The sequence below is a fragment of the Montipora capricornis genome, chromosome 14, assembly GCF_036669925.1.
Source record: "Montipora capricornis isolate CH-2021 chromosome 14, ASM3666992v2, whole genome shotgun sequence".
NCBI classification, from domain to species: domain Eukaryota; kingdom Metazoa; phylum Cnidaria; class Anthozoa; order Scleractinia; family Acroporidae; genus Montipora; species Montipora capricornis.
Genome location: NC_090896.1, coordinates 27,297,612 through 27,307,611, shown reverse-complemented (window position 1 = coordinate 27,307,611; position 10,000 = coordinate 27,297,612). Strand labels below are relative to the sequence as shown.

The window sequence follows — 10,000 nt, the reverse complement described above, 5'->3', positions numbered from 1 at the left end:
CACTCTAGTTCTAGTTCTAGTTCACGGTTTTACCTCCTCTCTAAAGTGATTAAAGCCTGGTTTTCACTAGCGAAGCAAACACAAGCGCAAACACAAACACAAGCATAAGAAGCTTATGCTAGTGAAAACGAACATCGACATAAGCATCAAAATCAACCACGGCATCCGCCACTTTTTTCAAGTCATGTAGCAGCTCTTAATTGTAAGGTATAATGTGATTGGCTCGATATCCTAACCTAAAAACAAAAGACTAAACAATAGCCCTTTTCACGGTTAGTTTTTCTTATTTGCATTACAATTAATGTAATCTAACGTGGATGCGAGGCAATTTCAGGTTAAAACTACAAAATAGCCCAAAATTGCCTAACATACATGCTAGATTATATTCTCATGCAAATGAGAAAACTAACTGTGAAAAGGACTATTGAAACAATGACTTAGACTTAAACAATAGAAGCTGTTTACAATACCAAACAATAGCAGGTTACGAGAGCTGCTACGTTACTGCTTTGTTTTCGGCTTGGGTATCGAGCCAATCATATTTTATGTTAGGAGAGCTGCTACATTACTGGCGAACCCTGCATACCCGACTCTCTTTATCGAGCCAATCAAATTATACTTACAAGAGCTGCTACACCAATGCCTTTTCCTTGTTCTTGCGCTTATGCTTGCGTTCGCTTGCGTCGTGTGAAAATGAAACAGCATAAGCCCAAGGAATTTGCTACGTCTGGCCAATTAAAATACTCGTTCCAGATTCCCCGCGTCTGAGTATTTAAACAAAATGGCGGATGCAGTGGTTGAATTTGATGCTTATGTCGACGTTCGTTTTCACTAGCATAAGCTACTTACACTTGCCCTTGTGCTTGCGTTGCTAGTGAAAACCAGGCTCTAACCGTCTTAATTCCCGAGTGAGACTATACTGTTAATTAAACCACCGTTAAACACGGTGAGAAAGTCACGGTTTTATGAAACCAGCGTTACATAAATTACATGTATTTATTCGATACTCTGCCGGATACATGTATTTCTACAGCAATTCGCTTTTGTGATTTAATCGTTTGTTTGTCAAAATGACTCTCTCTAATTGACCTTATAAAGATACGAATACATATCTTTACTTCAATCCATTCTGAAACTAACTTATAAGATGTACCACAATGATTTACCATCCTGTATGACAGCTCACATATTGTAAATTGCAACCCTCTTATAATTTGAGGAACAGACTTGGGCTGGAAATCCCACCCTTCAAATCGAATATCAAAAAGTATTCCATATCTTACAGATGTCCAATTTTGTGGAATCACATGCCAATCGAGTGAAAAAGCTTCTCCAGGATGATTAACAGACTTACTTTGGTCAGGGAAATTGACTTTTCTAATTTATTCCGCATAATATAGTTCCTCCTTTAATGTAGTTTTTAGGTCTAAAATTTTATCACTTAGACAAAACTATCAATCACTAATCCAATATCAATTCTTGCTTATTGTAAATATTAACTTTACGGTTACACATTATGAAGGTTTTAAGTCTTATTTTATTACATAATTATATACTACAATTATTGTTTATGTACCTTATTATCTATTTACTTATACACCTCCCACAAGCTGCATAGCTTAAATACTTATCGTGTTTAAATAAAGGTTTTACTTACTTACTTACTTACTTTTACTTCATGAGTAAAAACAAAAGCTTCTAATAGTCTATTTTAGAGTTGTGTGCTTAGTTACCTGGCCAATGAGTGAAAGTGAGGCTGAAGTTTACCTTGTTTTGAAAGAAACCTCATTGCTTTTCTCATGTCAATTATTACTAATTAGCATGATAACAACATCATTAACATAAGAAAAGGAGGGAGGTCTGTATCATAACAAGGTCAATACCAGCCTCACTTTCATTAAGGGCCAGGTTACTAAGCACACAACTGTAAAAAGGTCTACTCTGGAAGTAGGGATGAGGTTGGAGTTCAAAATCCTTTTCTTTTAAGAAATTAAAAATAAACTGCTTGCAAATAAAAATGTTATTGCGACTTTTATTACGGGAAAATGGAAAAGAAAGAACAAGTCAACAGTGTTAAGCCACGGCTGGTGATGCGATTTTTTTTAAATTTTGTCGCGTCACCAGCGCGCGATGAAAATCATATGTGTAACCACCCTTGAACTGGCGACGCGACAGGTGTCGCCAGAGTTAAAACTTTCACGACAAAGTCGCTGAGATAGTTGCCCGTGTAGCCACCCTGAAACTTTGTTGATGCACGACAAGACTAAAGAGTACTTAGCCAATGAAGTTAAAGGAGAAATGTCTGTTTATTGTGCCTAGGTCTCTTGGAGTATGCAATTCGCACGTCATTGAATTTGTCACCAAAGTTTGTCACAAGTGTAGCCACCCTCGCACACAGGTGACGTGAGAAAATTTGAAAAAAAATCGCATCACCGGCGCGAGCAAAAAATCGCTCGTGTAGCTGCGGCTTTGACTATAATCAGATTTATTACGCAAAGTAAGAGCTTCAGGAAGTTCTTTTTCAAATTAAATTATAGGAAAGATATCTGTTTACAAACATTGCTTTTGTTATTCAAATTTGCGAACAACAGGAACAAAAGACCTTTTGTTTCGACAGCCAAAGGGGCTCTGGTTGACACATTAATGACAATGGGTGACGTCAACGACATCTTTCCTGTAATTATGTTTGGTCACGCCATTAGTAGCCAAAGTCAATAAGTGTTAATGCTCTTAGGGTAAAACTGCTATGATGTGTTGTTGTTGTTGTTGTAGTTGTTGTATCTGCATATGTATACAAGTTGCATGGATAAGATCATATTGTAACATTTTTGGCACATTTCTAAATTGTGAAACACTCCACTGTTATTGTCATCATTGCCGGTTATGAGTGATCAATAAGTTGATGCAAGATCAAACACTATGAACTCTTGGCCATAATCAACGATTTTACTAAAACTGTTCTGGATGTCATATTAAATTATTTATTTACATATTTTATTCTTCACATACAGTAACATGACTAGTAATTACATGCAGCTGCACAGTTGGCTACAGACACATGCTAAAACCCATCCTGCTTTAACATGAAAACCACAAGTGAGATTCAGGAAACAACGTGGTAGACCCAGAAAAACAGATTGGCAAAAGATGCAGAATGAGAAAGAGCATTGGTTGTGCCTGGGGTTTCTTTTAGGATGTGGTGACGTGTAAGAAAAAAAATAAATAAATAAATAATTCAGTTATTGCTGTGGGCTCCTAGACATGTGGGTCGGGCTCCCAACTTTTTAATTTGGGAGCCCAAAGGGCTTCCGAAAAATTTTCCTTAGGCAGTACCCTTGCCGAAAAGTCAATAAAGATTACTCCTTTAACCTTCTCACTATCATCTGAATATTTAACTTTCAAATTTCGCTTAAATATAATTTAGGAGAGATTCAGTGAATAAGCCTACTGCATCTTACACCCCCACTTATTCTTATGAAGTACGTTTCCCATTAATTTTGTATGTTATCTTTTGTCTGAGTGGATACTCAGTCAATCCAAAAAAATACAATACAATACAATACATACATAATTGACCGCTCCCCATAGGGGCTTTTCAGGGCCAATGAAACTGAACGAAACGACAGAACAGAACAACTACAACTGTTAAGAATCCCAACTGGCCGGAGGCAAACCAGTTGGCTATTTACAAGTGCAGGTGGGAAGTTGAACCAGGGACTACCAGAATCAAATTCAAAGAGTGGTCACACTTTTCCTTGAACCCGGGATCTCCGGATCTCAAGGCAAGCGCCCTAACCACTGGGCCACACTGCCTCGACCAAAAAAGGCAGAATAGTTCTACAGTAACAAACAACAACAAAATATAAACTAGACCCAGCAAGCTAAAGTTTAGCTTCATGGGTCTAGTTTATATTTTGTTTGTTGTAAACTGTCTATTATTACCTTGCAATCTTACTGGTTATAACAGCTCAAACAGGAGTAATGAATCCCACTGCAAATGAATAAAGGGATATTAAGCATTAAAATGCTTATTTCATATATTTTGCTTATTTAAAAAACCTTTAAAAATGATGAAGAATGTTGTTTTCTATTTTGGAATATCTTCTCTCGTTTCTGATCTATTCACGTTTTTGTTCAAAATTGATGACGCCACAAACTGTACACAGTCATGCCTGAAATACATGTAAATCCCAAAAGTGAGAATACCTCCCAAGATATTGGATGGTGTTGTTCAAACCTGGCACCAGTAAGGTACATCAGATATATGTACATGTAAGGGACAAAGTGCTAGTCCCTATCTACCATAAACAAAATATCTTGGATTTTGAACAGATAAATGCAGGCAGATGGTCAGACTTGAAAAGTAGACATGTTTACAAGCTGCCCATAATGCTTACCAGACTGAACATGTCTTATTACGGCAATAAACAACAAAATCAATCGTGCATTAAATAGACCCAGCAGCAAAAATGGTTGCTATGGCAACAGCATAGAGGGTAAAATCATTTTCTGCCTTACTTGGCATAGATCACCACTGCCAAGTTTTAACAACACCCATCCAAATATTTTCGGAGAAATATTCTTGATTTTTTTATTTATTGCAGTCGTGTATGAAAGAAGATCTTCCAAAATAGAAAACGTCATTCGTCATCAGAGACATTTCATTTTGATGCTAGCGGGACTTCAAACACGATGTTTGACGAGTTAGCCGAAAGGTCTCTGATGAGTCCCTTGGCAGGGATGAAACATACGAATGTAAGGCTAGCCACATAATTATCCATTGTGAAATTCTTACACTCTTTCAAGTTGTTAATTGGCAGATTATGCAATTGGGAATCCTTATGTGATATAAGGCCAGATTGCCACCATCATCTTGATAATAGCGGGACTTCAAACGCGATGTTTGACGAGTTAGCCGAAAGGTCTCCGATGAGTCCCTTGGCAGGGATGAAATATATGTATGTAAGGCTAGCCACATACATGTAATTATCCATTGTGAAATACCCAATGTAGACAGCGATATAATATATTCTAATGAAACCTGTGCATTAACTGGTAAATAATAAACAACTATTCACTGAAGTGGAGGTGGCTATTGGTGGATATTTACAAAGCCATGAAGTGGCGAGGTAAAAATCCACCACTAGCCACCTTCACTTTGGTGAATAGTTGTTTTAGTATAATTATACTAAAACAGTGAGATAATACAGCACAAAAATATGATTTTAACTCATTATTTTATTTCTGCAAGGATTACAACATTTTCGGGAGCAAATTCCATGAATTGTCGGAGGTGAATAGCAAAGGATACCCAGAGTTTGAGTGGCCTATCAGTGCACGCGTTCAACGCTATCCGCTGTTTTAGTATGTACTAATGACTATAATTGTTTGCGTGCATGCTTCATTCACAATTGAATGACCGTGAACATTGGCCACTTTTCCTTGAGCCCGGGATCTCCGGATCTCAAGGCAAGCGCCCTAACCACTGGGCCACACTGCCTCCACCAAAAAAGGCAGAATAGTTCTACAATATTAACAACAAACAAAATATAAACTAGACCCAGCAAGCTAAAGTTTAGCTTCATGGGTCTAGTTTATATTTTGTTTGTTGTAAACTGTCTATTATTACCTTGCAATCTTAATCGTTATAACAGCTCAAACAGGAGTAATGAATCCCACTGCAAATGAATAAAGGGATAGTAGGCATTAAAGTGCTTATTTCATATATTTTGCTTATTTAAAAAACCTTTAAAAATGATGAAGAATGTTGTTTTCTATTTTGGAATATCTTCTCTCGTTTCTGATATATTCATGTTTTTGTTCAAAATTGATGACGCCACATGTACAAACTGTAAACAGTCATGCCTGAAATACAAGTCGTACATGTAGTGAGAATATCTCCCAAGATATTGGATGGTGTTGTTCAAACCTGGCACCAGTAAGGTACATCAGATATATGTACATGTAAGGGACAAAGTGCTAGTCCCTATCTACCATAAACAAAATATCTTGGATTTTGAACAGATAAATGCAGGCAGATGGTCAGACTTGAAAAGTATACATGTAAGCTGCCCATAATGCTTACCAGAGTGGACATGTCTTTTTACAGCAATAAACAACAAAATCAATCCTGCATTAAATAGACCCAGCAGCAAAAATGGTTGCTATGGCAACAGCATAGAGGGTATCATTTTCTGCCTTACTTGACATAGATTACTGCTGCCAAGTTTGAACAACACCCATCCAAATACTTTCGGAGAAATATTCTTGATTTTTATTTACTTATTGCAGTCGTGTATGAAAGAAGATCTTCCAAAATAGAAAATGTCATTCTTCATCATTTTGGAAGGTTTTTATTAAAGGAAGCAAAAGAATTTTTTTTTTTGGCTTCAAAGGCACTTAAACAGGGGTTTCAATAACTTTTGAAGTACATGTAGATGCCTGGGCTAATCAATATAAGCAGTGGTCACTCTTGTCTTTTACAAGGATTTGAGTGAAAATCAATTGCAAGGTAGAGTACATGTACATGTAGCTGGCGATGAGAGGCAAATTTCTGACAACATACCCAATGTAGACAGTGATATACCACTGGTGACCGGCTTCTAATGAAGCCTGTGCATTAACTGGTAAATAATAAACAACTAGTCACTGAAGTGGAGGTGGCTATTGGTGGATATTTACAAATCCATGATGTGGTGAGGTAAACATCCACCACAGCCACCTTCACTTTCGTGAATAGTTGTTTTTATTTACTTTATACTAAAACAGTGAGATAATGCAGCACAAAAACATGATTTTAACTCATTTATTCCTGCAAAGATTACAACATTTTCAGGAGCAAACTTCACGAATGGTTGGAGGTGAATAGCCAGAGTTTGAGTGGCCAATCGGCGCGCGTGTTGCACCCTATCCACTGTTTTAGTATGTACTAATTAACAATTAGACCCATAGCCCGCAAGGGCTATGGGTCAATAGCCCATGAGGCGAAGGCTTGCCCTTGTCCTTAAGGGCGAACGGTCTAAATTGTTTTAGTATCACCCAACTAGTTGGACAGAAAAGGCAATATTAAAGTTAGCAAATGCATGTTGAAGAAAAATTTATTTGGGAGTTAAACGAAAAAAAGCCTCACGCTTTTCGCTACTCGAGGACTATTACTAATAGTCCTCTAGTAGCGTTAAGCCAATCATGATGCAGGATTTGCATTAGTCCACTAGTTGGGTGATACTAATGACTATTATTGTTTGTGTGCATGCTTCATTCACAATTGAATGACCGTGACCATTGGCCTGGTACAACACAATGGCCCCTGGTCAGCTGACTCCCCTATGACCCCCTGGCTGATCCCCACTGAAATTAATGAGAAATTAAGATTTCAAAAAATACACAGTGGCCGACTTGGAAGTAATCACTTTTAAATTTCAAAGATGGCGGTTAATCTCCCCCATTTACCATTATTCAACTCCCTTTTTACAATGTATGTCAAATGACAATCTTTTCTTTTTCCATAGACAGATGTCTTGAAATCTTTCAAAATATAAATGTTTTGATTACACAGTAAACACACATTACTGCAACAAACAAACAAACAAGTTGTCATGTCACTAACAGTAGCACCAGGTCACCATCTAGTTCCTAAATTAGCACCCACCAATGCAAGAAAATGACGAAAATTCCAAGCATCCACAAGGAATCTTGGCTTCAACTACTGTGATAACTTGAAATCCTGTTGCTTTTTTTTTAAACGAGGGTTGGATCAGAAATGTCATATGTGTATTTGCGTCCACTGGCACTGCTCAGTTCTTCAACTAGTCTAGTCGAGTACCTTTCATGTACACCCTGTAGATCAGGGCTGCCAGTTGACATATTCGTAAGAAAAACAAGGAAGTTCTGACTATCTTCCAATAATCATGCCTTCTCACGAAAAATTCTTGAATCTATGCCTGAGAATTAAGTTGCATCTATAAAGGATTGTCACTTGACATAAAAGTGGTAGAATCAAAGGAAAATCTCTAAATATATAAAATATAATAATCTGACCTGCTAATCGCCCTTTCTCGCAGTCTGAGACTGAATTACTATGGGCGCAGCTCAACGAGGTAGGACTGAAGGAGCTGTGCTGCTGGTCAGGCACTCGGCCCCTGAACGAGACCCGTGTATGACCTCAGAGCACAGCACCACAGCCTGATGGAATAGGCCGGGAGTCAATTAATTATTTTTGAAGAGGATTTTTGAGGAGGGAGGAAAACCGGAGTACCCGGAGAAAAACCCTCGGAGTCAGATTGAGATTGACTGAAACTCAGCCCACATACGAGCAGAGGCCAGAGTTGAACCCGGGTCACAGAGGTGGGAGGCATGGTTGATGACCACTAAACTCTGACTCTCTTCTGTCATCTTTGAAATTTAAAGGTGAGACTGAGTGTAATTTCCTCTTTACTTCAAGTCGGCCACAGTGTATTTTTTTGAAATCTTAATTTTTATTTCTCCCTTATTTTAGTGGGGGTCATGCAGTAAGGGGTCAGCTGATTAAGATAGCAGGTTACCCACTTCATAGTCACATTCTTGTAGCTAATATAATACATTTGTACAAAACTCTGTGATCCACTGAATCTGCAAACGCTTTGCAAAAGTCGAGAAAGATCACTCCTTTGACCTTCCCACTATCATCAATATTTAACTTTCAAATTTCACTTAAAATTAATATAATTTAGGAGAGATTCAGTGAATAAGCCTACTGCATCTTACACCCTCACTAATGTTATCTTTTGTCTGGATACTGAGTCAATCCAAAAAGACAGGGCAGAATAGTTCTACAATATTAACAACAAACAAAATATAAACTAGACCCAGCAAGCTAAAGTTTAGCTTCATAGGTCTAGTTTATATTTTGTTTGTTGTAAACTGTCTATTATTACCTTGCAATCTTACTTGTTATAGCAGCTCAAACAGGAGTAATGAATCCCACTGCAAATGAATAAAGGGATATTATATATATTATATATGTATATTTTGCTTATTTAAAAAACCTTTAAAAATGATGAAGAATGTTGTTTTCTATTTTGGAATCTTACAATCGTACAATCGTTCAATCGGCTATTAGTCTCTCCCCCACGGGGCTTTTCAGGACTAATTTACAATGCTTTGTGGGGGACTTTAGCCAGACTGCTTGTTACGCAGTTTACAATTAATTTTATGGAAGTGAAAGATGCCCCCGTCCAGATAAGGTTAGACCACAACACCGGGGACTACGTCCCCTACTCTTATCGAACAGTGAGTGGGTTCTTTAACGTCCCATACTATTTCACTTCCAACCAGGGTTATGAGACAGGACCTCCGGTTTACAGTCCTTATCCGAGAAGACTTGAAAGTCTAACCATTTGCAGATGTAATTCCAAAGGCAGCACATTCTCCTCAGTTATTTTAAGACCCTGAGTGTTGGCTTGGCCGGAGTCGAACTCACGACCTCCCGCATCACAGCCCGATGCGCAACCAACTGAGCCACCGGTGCCACCGCATCTTCTCTCGTTTGTGATATATTCACACTTTTGTTCAAAATTGATGACCCCACAAACTGTACACAGTCATACCTGTAATACATGTAAATCCCAAACGTGAGAATATCTTCCAAGATATTGGATGGGTGTTGTTCAAACCTGGCACAAGTAATGTACATCAGATAAGGGACAAAGTGCTAGTCCCTATCTACCATAAACCAAATATCTTGGATTTTGAACAGATAAGTGCAGGCAGATGGTCATGCAGACTTGAAAAGTATACATGTAAGCTGCCCATAATGCTCACCAGAGTGAACATGTCTTATTACGGCAATAAACAACAAAATTAAAGACCCAGCAGCAAAAATGGTTGCTATGGCAACAGCATAGAGGGTAAATTCATTTTCTGCCTTACTTGACATAGATTACTGCTGCCAAGTTTTAACAACACCCATCCAAATATTTTCGGAGAAATATTCTTGATTTTTTTATTTATTGCAGTCGTGTAT

General features: G+C 37.9%; 1 protein-coding gene and 2 pseudogenes across 2 annotated transcripts in view; all 3 read right to left on the bottom strand.

Annotated features, from left to right (window-relative positions):
- LOC138033336 (tetratricopeptide repeat protein 28 pseudogene) overlaps positions 1–7,668 on the bottom strand; it is a 99,676-nt pseudogene extending 92,008 nt beyond the window's left edge.
- The window catches only part of LOC138033423 (tetratricopeptide repeat protein 28-like), a 49,515-nt gene extending 40,552 nt beyond the window's left edge, over positions 1–8,963 (bottom strand). Inside the window, exon 1 of one of the 2 annotated variants that reach the window (XM_068881149.1) lies at positions 8,913–8,963. The gene's annotated coding sequence lies outside the window, so the exon portion shown is untranslated. The remainder of the gene's footprint in view (positions 1–8,912) is intronic. The other variant, XM_068881150.1, reaches the window with a different exon arrangement.
- The window catches only part of LOC138033426 (uncharacterized), a 196,778-nt pseudogene that overhangs the window by 125,167 nt on the left and 61,611 nt on the right, over positions 1–10,000 (bottom strand).